The sequence below is a fragment of the Heptranchias perlo genome, unplaced genomic scaffold (assembly GCF_035084215.1).
Source record: "Heptranchias perlo isolate sHepPer1 unplaced genomic scaffold, sHepPer1.hap1 HAP1_SCAFFOLD_60, whole genome shotgun sequence".
Taxonomy (NCBI): domain Eukaryota; kingdom Metazoa; phylum Chordata; class Chondrichthyes; order Hexanchiformes; family Hexanchidae; genus Heptranchias; species Heptranchias perlo.
This window is the reverse complement of record NW_027139623.1, coordinates 4,922,571-4,934,142: the sequence shown is the minus strand read 5'-3', so window position 1 is coordinate 4,934,142 and position 11,572 is coordinate 4,922,571.

The window sequence follows — 11,572 nt, the reverse complement described above, 5'->3', positions numbered from 1 at the left end:
TTTTGCACAGAGTCAGTGCTGAAACACTCAGTCCTGTTATACACACAGTCAATGCTGGGACACTCAGTCCTGTTATACACACAGTCAGTGCTGGGACACTTAGTCCTGTTAAACACACAGTCAGTGCTGGGACACTCAGTCCTGTTATACACACAGTCAGTGCTGGGACACCCTGTCCTGCTATCAACACAATCAGTGCTGGGACACTCAGTCCTGTTATACACAGAGTCAGTGCTGGGACACTCAGTCCTGTCAATACACACAGTCAGTGCTGGGACACTCAGTCCTGTTATACACAGAGTCAGTGCTGGGACACTCAGTCCTGTTATACACAGTCAGTGCTGGGACACTCAGTCCTGTCAATACACACAGTCAGTGCTGGGACACTCAATCCTGTTCCACACAGTCAGTGCTGGGACACTCAATCCTGTTCCACACAGTCAGTGCTGGGACACTCAATCCTGTTCTACGCACAGTCAGTGCTGGGACACTCAATCCTGTTATACACACAGTCAGTGCTGGGACACTCAATCCTGTTATACACACATTCAGTGCTGGGACACCCTGTCCTGCTATCAACACATTCAGTGCTGGGACACTCAGTTCTGTTTTCCACACAGTCAGTGCTGGGACACTCAGTCCTGTTGTGCACACAGTCAGTGCTGAAACACTCTGACCTGTTACACACACATTCAGTGCTGGGACACCCTGTCCTGTTATACACACAGTCAGTGCTGGGAAAGTCAGTCCTTTTACACACACAGTCAGTGCTGGGACACTCAGTCCTGTTATACATACAGTCAGTGCTGGGACACCCTGTCCTGCTATCAACACAGTCAGTGCTGGGACACTCAGTTCTGTTTTCCACACAGTCAGTGCTGGGACAATCAGTCCTGTTGTGCACACAGTCAGTGCTGAAACACTCTGACCTGTTACACACACATTCAGTGCTGGGACACCCTGTCCTGTTATACACACAGTCAGTGTTGAAACACTCAGTCCTATTATACATACAATCAGTGCTGGGACACTCAGTCCAGTTAATACACACAGTCAGTGCTGGGACACTCAGTCCTGTTATGCACAGTCAGTGCTGGGACACTCAGTCCTGTTTTACACACAGTCAGTGCTGGGACACTCAGTCCTGTTATACACACAGTCAGTGCTGGGAGACTCAGTCCTGTTATACACACAGTCAGTGCTGGGACACTCAATCCTGTTCTCCGCACAGTCAGTGCTGGGATACTCAGTCCTGTTGTACATACAGTCAGTGCAGGGACAGTCAGTCCTTTTACACACACAGTCAGTGCTGGGACACTCAATCCTGTTATACACACATTCAGTGCTGGGACACCCTGTCCTGCTATCAACACATTCAGTGCTGGGACACTCAGTTCTGTTTTCCACACAGTCAGTGCTGGGACAATCAGTCCTGTTGTGCACACAGTCAGTGCTGAAACACTCTGACCTGTTACACACACATTCAGTGCTGGGACACCCTGTCCTGTTATACACACAGTCAGTGTTGAAACACTCAGTCCTATTATACATACAATCAGTGCTGGGACACTCAGTCCAGTTAATACACACAGTCAGTGCTGGGACACTCAGTCCTGTTATGCACAGTCAGTGCTGGGACACTCAGTCCTGTTTTACACACAGTCAGTGCTGGGACACTCAGTCCTGTCATACACACAGTCAGTGTTGGGAGACTCAGTCCTGTTATACACACAGTCAGTGCTGGGACACTCAATCCTGTTCTCCGCACAGTCAGTGCTGGGATACTCAGTCCTGTTGTACATAAAGTCAGTGCAGGGACAGTCAGTCCTTTTACACACACATTCAGTGCTGGGACACCCTGTCCTGCTATCAACACAGTCAGTGCTGGGACACCCAGTCCTGTTTTGCACAGAGTCAGTGCTGAAACACTCAGTCCTGTTATACACACAGTCAATGCTGGGACACTCAGTCCTGTTATACACACAGTCAGTGCTGGGACACTTAGTCCTGTTAAACACACAGTCAGTGCTGGGACACTCAATCCTGTTATACGCACAGTCAGTGCTGGGACACTCAGTCCTGTTATACACACAGTCAGTGCTGGGACACCCTGTCCTGCTATCAACACAATCAGTGCTGGGACACTCAGTCCTGTTATACACAGAGTCAGTGCTGGGACACTCAGTCCTGTCAATACACACAGTCAGTGCTGGGACACTCAGTCCTGTTATACACAGAGTCAGTGCTGGGACACTCAGTCCTGTTATACACAGTCAGTGCTGGGACACTCAGTCCTGTCAATACACACAGTCAGTGCTGGGACACTCAATCCTGTTCCACACAGTCAGTGCTGGGACACTCAATCCTGTTCTACGCACAGTCAGTGCTGGGACACTCAATCCTGTTCTACGCACAGTCAGTGCTGGGACACTCAATCCTGTTCCACACAGTCAGTGCTGGGACACTCAATCCTGTTCCACACAGTCAGTGCTGGGACACTCAATCCTGTTCTACGCACAGTCAGTGCTGGGACACTCAATCCTGTTATACACACAGTCAGTGCTGGGACACTCAATCCTGTTATACACACATTCAGTGCTGGGACACCCTGTCCTGCTATCAACACATTCAGTGCTGGGACACTCAGTTCTGTTTTCCACACAGTCAGTGGCTGGGACACTCAGTCCTGTTGTGCACACAGTCAGTGCTGAAACACTCTGACCTGTTACACACACATTCAGTGCTGGGACACCCTGTCCTGTTATACACACAGTCAGTGTTGAAACACTCAGTCCTATTATACATACAATCAGTGCTGGGACACTCAGTCCAGTTAATACACACAGTCAGTGCTGGGACACTCAGTCCTGTTATGCACAGTCAGTGCTGGGACACTCAGTCCTGTTATACACACAGTCAGTGCTGGGAGACTCAGTCCTGTTATACACACAGTCAGTGCTGGGACACTCAATCCTGTTCTCCGCACAGTCAGTGCTGGGATACTCAGTCCTGTTGTACATACAGTCAGTGCAGGGACAGTCAGTCCTTTTACACACACATTCAGTGCTGGGACACTCTGTCCTGTTATACACACATTCAGTGCTGGGACACCCTGTCCTGCTATCAACACAATCAGTGCTGGGACACCCAGTCCTGTTTTGCACAGAGTCAGTGCTGAAACACTCAGTCCTGTTATACACACAGTCAATGCTGGGACACTCAGTCCTGTTATACACACAGTCAGTGCTGGGACACTCAGTCCTGTTAAACACACAGTCAGTGCTGGGACACTCAATCCTGTTATACGCACAGTCAGTGCTGGGACACTCAGTCCTGTTATACACACAGTCAGTGCTGGGACACCCTGTCCTGCTATCAACACAATCAGTGCTGGGACACTCAGTCCTGTTATACACAGAGTCAGTGCTGGGACACTCAGTCCTGTCAATACACACAGTCAGTGCTGGGACACTCAGTCCTGTTATACACAGAGTCAGTGCTGGGACACTCAGTCCTGTTATACACAGTCAGTGCTGGGACACTCAGTCCTGTCAATACACACAGTCAGTGCTGGGACACTCAATCCTGTTCCACACAGTCAGTGCTGGGACACTCAATCCTGTTCTACGCACAGTCAGTGCTGGGACACTCAATCCTGTTCCACACAGTCAGTGCTGGGACACTCAATCCTGTTCCACACAGTCAGTGCTGGGACACTCAATCCTGTTCTACGCACAGTCAGTGCTGGGACACTCAATCCTGTTATACACACAGTCAGTGCTGGGACACTCAATCCTGTTATACACACATTCAGTGCTGGGACACCCTGTCCTGCTATCAACACAGTCAGTGCTGGGACACTCAGTTCTGTTTTCCACACAGTCAGTGCTGGGACACTCAGTCCTGTTGTGCACACAGTCAGTGCTGAAACACTCTGACCTGTTACACACACATTCAGTGCTGGGACACCCTGTCCTGTTATACACACAGTCAGTGCTGGGAAAGTCAGTCCTGTTATACATACAGTCAGTGCTGGGACAGTCAGTCCTTTTATACATACAGTCAGTGCTGGGACAATCAATCCTGTTATACGCACAGTCAGTGCTGGGACACTCAATCCTGCTATACACACAGTCAGTGCTGGGACACTCAGTCCTGTTGTACACACATTCAGTGCTGGGACACCCTGTCCTGCTATCAACACAGTCAGTGCTGGGACACTCAGTTCTGTTTTCCACACAGTCAGTGCTGGGACACTCAGTCCTGTTGTACATACATTCAGTGCTGGGACACCCTGTCCTGCTATGAACACAGTCAGTGCTGGGACACTCAGTTCTGTTTTCCACACAGTCAGTGCTGGGACACTCAGTTACGTTTTCCACACAGTCAGTGCTGGGACACTCAGTCCTGTTATACACACAGTCAGTGCTGGGACACTCAGTCCTGTTATACACACAGTCAGTGCTGGGACACTCAGTCCTGTTATACACACAGTCAGTGCTGGGACACTCAGTCCTGTTATACACACAGTCAGTGCTGGGAAACTCAGTCCTATTATACACAGAGTCAGTGCTGGGACACTCAGTCCTGTCAATGCACACAGTCAGTGCTGGGACACTCAATCCTGTTCCACAGAGTCAGTGCTGGGACACTCAGTCCTCTTATACACACAGTCAGTGCTGGGACACTCAATCCTGTTCCACAGAGTCAGTGCTGGGACACTCAGTCCTATTATACACAGAGTCAGTGCTGGGACACTCAGTTCTGTTTTCCACACAGTCAGTGCTGGGACAATCAGTCCTGTTGTGCACACAGTCAGTGCTGAAACACTCTGACCTGTTACACACACATTCAGTGCTGGGACACCCTGTCCTGTTATACACACAGTCAGTGTTGAAACACTCAGTCCTATTATACATACAATCAGTGCTGGGACACTCAGTCCAGTTAATACACACAGTCAGTGCTGGGACACTCAGTCCTGTTATGCACAGTCAGTGCTGGGACACTCAGTCCTGTTATGCACAGTCAGTGCTGGGACACTCAGTCCTGTTTTACACACAGTCAGTGCTGGGACACTCAGTCCTGTCATACACACAGTCAGTGTTGGGAGACTCAGTCCTGTTATACACACAGTCAGTGCTGGGACACTCAATCCTGTTCTCCGCACAGTCAGTGCTGGGATACTCAGTCCTGTTGTACATACAGTCAGTGCAGGGACAGTGAGTCCTTTTACACACACATTCAGTGCTGGGACACTCTGTCCTGTTATACACACATTCAGTGCTGGGACACCCTGTCCTGCTATCAACACAGTCAGTGCTGGGACACCCAGTCCTGTTTTGCACAGAGTCAGTGCTGAAACACTCAGTCCTGTTATACACACAGTCAATGCTGGGACACTCAGTCCTGTTATACACACAGTCAGTGCTGGGACACTCAGTCCTGTTAAACACACAGTCAGTGCTGGGACACTCAATCCTGTTATACGCACAGTCAGTGCTGGGACACTCAGTCCTGTTATACACAGAGTCAGTGCTGGGACACCCTGTCCTGTCAATACACACAGTCAGTGCTGGGACACTCAGTCCTGTTATACACAGAGTCAGTGCTGGGACACTCAGTCCTGTTATACACAGTCAGTGCTGGGACACTCAGTCCTGTCAATACACACAGTCAGTGCTGGGACACTCAATCCTGTTCCACACAGTCAGTGCTGGGACACTCAATCCTGTTCTACGCACAGTCAGTGCTGGGACACTCAATCCTGTTCCACACAGTCAGTGCTGGGACACTCAATCCTGTTCTACGCACAGTCAGTGCTGGGACACTCAATCCTGTTCTACGCACAGTCAGTGCTGGGACACTCAATCCTGTTATACACACAGTCAGTGCTGGGACACTCAATCCTGTTATACACACAGTCAGTGCTGGGACACTCAATCCTGTTATACACACATTCAGTGCTGGGACACCCTGTCCTGCTATCAACACAGTCAGTGCTGGGACACTCAGTTCTGTTTTCCACACAGTCAGTGCTGGGACACTCAGTCCTGTTGTGCACACAGTCAGTGCTGAAACACTCTGACCTGTTACACACACATTCAGTGCTGGGACACCCTGTCCTGTTATACACACAGTCAGTGCTGGGAAAGTCAGTCCTTTTACACACACAGTCAGTGCTGGGACACTCAGTCCTGTTATACATACAGTCAGTGCTGGGACACCCTGTCCTGCTATCAACACAGTCAGTGCTGGGACACTCAGTTCTGTTTTCCACACAGTCAGTGCTGGGACAATCAGTCCTGTTGTGCACACAGTCAGTGCTGAAACACTCTGACCTGTTACACACACATTCAGTGCTGGGACACCCTGTCCTGTTATACACACAGTCAGTGTTGAAACACTCAGTCCTATTATACATACAATCAGTGCTGGGACACTCAGTCCAGTTAATACACACAGTCAGTGCTGGGACACTCAGTCCTGTTATGCACAGTCAGTGCTGGGACACTCAGTCCTGTTTGACACACAGTCAGTGCTGGGACACTCAGTCCTGTTATACACACAGTCAGTGCTGGGAGACTCAGTCCTGTTATACACACAGTCAGTGCTGGGACACTCAATCCTGTTCTCCGCACAGTCAGTGCTGGGATACTCAGTCCTGTTGTACATACAGTCAGTGCAGGGACAGTCAGTCCTTTTACACACACATTCAGTGCTGGGACACTCTGTCCTGTTATACACACATTCAGTGCTGGGACACCCTGTCCTGCTATCAACACAATCAGTGCTGGGACACCCAGTCCTGTTTTGCACAGAGTCAGTGCTGAAACACTCAGTCCTGTTATACACACAGTCAATGCTGGGACACTCAGTCCTGTTAAACACACAGTCAGTGCTGGGACACTCAGTCCTGTTAAACACACAGTCAGTGCTGGGACACTCAATCCTGTTATACGCACAGTCAGTGCTGGGACACTCAGTCCTGTTATACACACAGTCAGTGCTGGGACACCCTGTCCTGCTATCAACACAATCAGTGCTGGGACACTCAGTCCTGTTATACACAGAGTCAGTGCTGGGACACTCAGTCCTGTTATACACAGTCAGTGCTGGGACACTCAGTCCTGTCAATACACACAGTCAGTGCTGGGACACTCAATCCTGTTCCACACAGTCAGTGCTGGGACACTGAATCCTGTTCTACGCACAGTCAGTGCTGGGACACTCAATCCTGTTCCACACAGTCAGTGCTGGGACACTCAATCCTGTTCCACACAGTCAGTGCTGGGACACTCAATCCTGTTCCACACAGTCAGTGCTGGGACACTCAATCCTGTTCTACGCACAGTCAGTGCTGGGACACTCAATCCTGTTATACACACAGTCAGTGCTGGGACACTCAATCCTGTTTTCCACACAGTCAGTGCTGGGACACTCAGTTACGTTTTCCACACAGTCAGTGCTGGGACACTCAGTCCTGTTATACACACAGTCAGTGCTGGGACACTCAGTCCTGTTATACACACAGTCAGTGCTGGGACACTCAGTCCTGTTGTACATACATTCAGTGCTGGGACACCCTGTCCTGCTATGAACACAGTCAGTGCTGGGACACTCAGTCCTGTTATACACACAGTCAGTGCTGGGACACTCAGTCCTGTTATACACACAGTCAGTGCTGGGACACTCAGTCCTGTTATACACACAGTCAGTGCTGGGACACTCAGTCCTGTTATACACACAGTCAGTGCTGGGACACTCAGTCCTGTTATACACACAGTCAGTGCTGGGAAACTCAGTCCTATTATACACAGAGTCAGTGCTGGGACACTCAGTCCTGTCAATGCACACAGTCAGTGCTGGGACACTCAATCCTGTTCCACAGAGTCAGTGCTGGGACACTCAGTCCTCTTCTCCACACAGTCAGTGCTGGGACACTCAATCCTGTTCCACACAGTCAGTGCTGGGACACTCAGTCCTCTTATACACAGAGTCAGTGCTGGGACACTCAGTTCTGTTTTCCACACAGTCAGTGCTGGGACAATCAGTCCTGTTGTGCACACAGTCAGTGCTGAAACACTCTGACCTGTTAGACACACATTCAGTGCTGGGACACCCTGTCCTGTTATACACACAGTCAGTGTTGAAACACTCAGTCCTATTATACATACAATCAGTGCTGGGACACTCAGTCCAGTTAATACACACAGTCAGTGCTGGGACACTCAGTCCTGTTATGCACAGTCAGTGTTGGGAGACTCAGTCCTGTTATACACACAGTCAGTGCTGGGACACTCAATCCTGTTCTCCGCACAGTCAGTGCTGGGACACCCTGTCCTGCTATCAACACAGTCAGTGCTGGGACACCCAGTCCTGTTTTGCACAGAGTCAGTGCTGAAACACTCAGTCCTGTTATACACACAGTCAGTGCTGGGACACTCAGTCCTGTTATACACACAGTCAGTGCTGGGACACTCAGTCCTGTTATACACAGTCAGTGTTGGGAGACTCAGTCCTGTTATACACACAGTCAGTGCTGGGAAACTCAGTCCTATTATACACAGAGTCAGTGCTGGGACACTCAGTCCTGTCAATGCACACAGTCAGTGCTGGGACACTCAATCCTGTTCCACAGAGTCAGTGCTGGGACACTCAGTCCTCTTATACACACAGTCAGTGCTGGGACACTCAATCCTGTTCCACACAGTCAGTGCTGGGACACTCAGTCCTCTTATACACAGAGTCAGTGCTGGGACACTCAGTTCTGTTTTCCACACAGTCAGTGCTGGGACAATCAGTCCTGTTGTGCACACAGTCAGTGCTGAAACACTCTGACCTGTTACACACACATTCAGTGCTGGGACACCCTGTCCTGTTATACACACAGTCAGTGTTGAAACACTCAGTCCTATTATACATACAATCAGTGCTGGGACACTCAGTCCAGTTAATACACACAGTCAGTGCTGGGACACTCAGTCCTGTTATGCACAGTCAGTGCTGGGACACTCAGTCCTGTTTTACACACAGTCAGTGCTGGGACACTCAGTCCTGTCATACACACAGTCAGTGTTGGGAGACTCAGTCCTGTTATACACACAGTCAGTGCTGGGACACTCAATCCTGTTCTCCGCACAGTCAGTGCTGGGATACTCAGTCCTGTTGTACATACAGTCAGTGCAGGGACAGTCAGTCCTTTTACACACACATTCAGTGCTGGGACACTCTGTCCTGTTATACACACATTCAGTGCTGGGACACCCTGTCCTGCTATCAACACAGTCAGTGCTGGGACACCCAGTCCTGTTTTGCACAGAGTCAGTGCTGAAACACTCAGTCCTGTTATACACACAGTCAATGCTGGGACACTCAGTCCTGTTATACACACAGTCAGTGCTGGGTCACTCAGTCCTGTTAAACACACAGTCAGTGCTGGGACACTCAATCCTGTTATACGCACAGTCAGTGCTGGGACACTCAGTCCTGTTATACACACAGTCAGTGCTGGGACACTCAGTCCTGTTATACACACAGTCAGTGCTGGGACACTCAGTCCTGTTATACACACAGTCAGTGCTGGCACACTCAGTCCTGTTATACACACAGTCAGTGCTGGGAAACTCAGTCCTATTATACACAGAGTCAGTGCTGGGACACTCAGTCCTGTCAATGCACACAGTCAGTGCTGGGACACTCAATCCTGTTCCACAGAGTCAGTGCTGGGACACTCAGTCCTCTTATACACACAGTCAGTGCTGGGACACTCAATCCTGTTCCACACAGTCAGTGCTGGGACACTCAGTCCTCTTATACACAGAGTCAGTGCTGGGACACTCAGTTCTGTTTTCCACACAGTCAGTGCTGGGACAATCAGTCCTGTTGTGCACACAGTCAGTGCTGAAACACTCTGACCTGTTACACACACATTCAGTGCTGGGACACCCTGTCCTGTTATACACACAGTCAGTGTTGAAACACTCAGTCCTATTATACATACAATCAGTGCTGGGACACTCAGTCCAGTTAATACACACAGTCAGTGCTGGGACACTCAGTCCTGTTATGCACAGTCAGTGCTGGGACACTCAGTCCTGTTTTACACACAGTCAGTGCTGGGACACTCAGTCCTGTCATACACACAGTCAGTGTTGGGAGACTCAGTCCTGTTATACACACAGTCAGTGCTGGGACACTCAATCCTGTTCTCCGCACAGTCAGTGCTGGGATACTCAGTCCTGTTGTACATACAGTCAGTGCAGGGACAGTGAGTCCTTTTACACACACATTCAGTGCTGGGACACTCTGTCCTGTTATACACACATTCAGTGCTGGGACACCCTGTCCTGCTATCAACACAATCAGTGCTGGGACACTCAGTCCTGTTATACACAGAGTCAGTGCTGGGACACTCAGTCCTGTCAATACACACAGTCAGTGCTGGGACACTCAGTCCTGTCAATACACACAGTCAGTGCTGGGACACTCAATCCTGTTCCACACAGTCAGTGCTGGGACACTCAATCCTGTTCTACGCACAGTCAGTGCTGGGACACTCAATCCTGTTCCACACAGTCAGTGCTGGGACACTCAATCCTGTTCCACACAGTCAGTGCTGGGACACTCAATCCTGTTCTACGCACAGTCAGTGCTGGGACACTCAATCCTGTTCCACACAGTCAGTGCTGGGACACTCAATCCTGTTCCACACAGTCAGTGCTGGGACACTCAATCCTGTTCCACACAGTCAGTGCTGGGACACTCAATCCTGTTCCACACACATTCAGTGCTGGGACACCCTGTCCTGCTATCAACACAGTCAGTGCTGGGACACTCAGTTCTGTTTTCCACACAGTCAGTGCTGGGACACTCAGTCCTGTTGTGCACACAGTCAGTGCTGAAACACTCTGACCTGTTACACACACATTCAGTGCTGGGACACCCTGTCCTGTTATACACACAGTCAGTGCTGGGAAAGTCAGTCCTTTTACACACACAGTCAGTGCTGGGACACTCAGTCCTGTTATACATACAGTCAGTGCTGGGACACTCAGTCCTGTTATACACACAGTCAGTGTTGAAACACTCAGTCCTATTATACATACAATCAGTGCTGGGACACTCAGTGCAGTTAATACACACAGTCAGTGCTGGGACACTCAGTCCTGTTATGCACTGTCAGTGCTGGGACACTCAGTCCTGTTATACACACAGTCAGTGCTGGGAGACTCAGTCCTGTTTTCACACAGTCAGTGCTGGGACACTCAATCCTGTTCTCCGCACAGTCAGTGCTGGGATACTCAGTCCTGTTGTACATACAGTCAGTGCAGGGACAGTCAGTCCTTTTACACACAGTCAGTGCTGGGACACCCAGTCCTGTTTTGCACAGAGTCAGTGCTGAAACACTCAGTCCTGTTATACACACAGTCAGTGCTGAAACACTCAGTCCTGTTATACACACAGTCAGTGCTGGGACACTCAGTCCTGTTATACACACAGTCAGTGCTGGGACACTCAGTCCTGTTGTACATACATTCAGTGCTGGGACACCCTGTCCTGCTATGAACAC